The sequence below is a fragment of the Gavialis gangeticus genome, unplaced genomic scaffold, assembly GCF_001723915.1.
Source record: "Gavialis gangeticus isolate Ggan-Ray unplaced genomic scaffold, GavGan_comp1, whole genome shotgun sequence".
In the NCBI taxonomy this organism is placed as follows: Eukaryota; Metazoa; Chordata; order Crocodylia; family Gavialidae; genus Gavialis; species Gavialis gangeticus.
In genome coordinates this window covers 136989212-136990823 of record NW_017729025.1, presented here as the reverse complement: position 1 = coordinate 136990823, position 1612 = coordinate 136989212, and the positions used below count along the sequence as shown (strand labels likewise).

At 39.1% G+C, this 1612-nt stretch overlaps 1 protein-coding gene across 3 annotated transcripts in view; it reads right to left on the bottom strand.

Moving 5' to 3' along the window:
• The window catches only part of LMO1 (LIM domain only 1), a 111382-nt gene that overhangs the window by 103208 nt on the left and 6562 nt on the right, over nt 1-1612 (bottom strand). The gene's annotated exons all lie outside the window — the stretch shown is intronic.

Sequence of the window (1612 nt, the reverse complement as noted above, 5' to 3'; positions counted from 1 at the left end):
TTCATCATGACAATTACCCAACCATCTGGTTCAAAGTCACCAAGAGGCTGGTTTGGTTTGGTTTGGTTTTGTTTTTAATATTAAAAAAACCCTTTCCCTCTTCTAGGTGTTTCCCAGTAGATTAACTTCATTTTGACACCAGAAGCTAGACACTGGGGGTGACAGGGAATCATCCCCTTTCAGCTTACTTGAATTGGCTGGGTTTCTGTATTATTAGTGTTACATGATTAACATCAATTTTGACAGGGAAAAAATAAGTCATTTTGAATTACAAATGGTACGAGTTTCAAGAAGAAAAAAAAAATTTGAGCACAACACATGTAACACACCCAAGTAATAAAAAAAATGCTGCCAAAGTGTTAAACAACATAGGGTTCCACATAGAACAGAGAAAACCTGAATGGCTCTCTCTGTCCGTAGACATGAAGAAATTCAGCACTTCTCTGCCTCCAAATGACAGCTGTCTGTGTCTAACTTTCCAGCTGTTCAAGACCTGTCCACATAGATTAACATGCTAAAAGCTATCAGAATGTACACTACCTAGCAGCAGGTAGTAGGGGAGAGAACAATGAAGTTACCCATTTATAAAAGTGAGTAAGAGAGAAAAATAAGTGAGTTTGGTGTTTTGAAAGTCAAATATGGACTTTGTTGGTATCTGTTCAATTAAAACACATAAGTACCTCCGAAATGCTGTTAGCAGCAGTGAAACTTGTAGGGAAGTCTGATAGAGTAAAGGGAAAGCTTAAGAAGCATCTCACCATGCTTTCAAGGTACAAACTATTACATCTTAGATTCAAAGTGTTTGTTCTATGGACTGCATGAAATGTATGTCTAAATACAAGTTCTCCTTTTCGCAGGCACATCAAGACTAGCTCAGCGGGAGGTTGCACAAGACAAGATCTGCCAAACAACATTATCTTGTCTGAAAACTTGTGATCAAACTTACTACAGTCTTCCTAGAAACTACCACTCACAGAGCAGTTCTGTCATCTGGCCAAGAGCAAGTGGCATTCAGATGAGGATGACGAGAGTCTCTCTACCTTGTTCTAATTACCAAGAGACACTGCCTTAGTATGATCTAGGACTCTAAAATTGTCACACCAATTCTTTTTCTTTTATGAAGGACCAGTTTGCTTTAAAAAAAAGCACATGCCAGGTCCTAAACTTAGTCAAGCTCCCCCTTCAGCTTCTTCCATTAGAATTCCCTCCCTACTGAATCACACCTCTCCCACTTCAAGAGAGGAGTAAATTCTCACAATAAGCCAATGCTTCCTTGCCAGAGCAGTTTAGCAGGCCTATTAGCTTATTGTCATTATGTTTATAGCTACGAAGAAGAGCAGTAAACGGGAGATATTAAACACGTAAATTAAAAAGACCCAGATGGCATGCAGTGGGAAGAGAAGTCTCCAAATTAGATTTACAAAGCTACCAAAACAAATGGGCAGAAATGGACCACAAAGAAGAACTGTTTTGTCATTCACAGAGAAGACAAATCCAAATGAAGTTAATATATGTATACATATCAGCTCATTCCATGTCCTTCAACAAACAGAACTCTAAAGTAAACCCTTCCAGACTGATTCACTTTTCAGTAATGCCGGGGGGGGGGGGC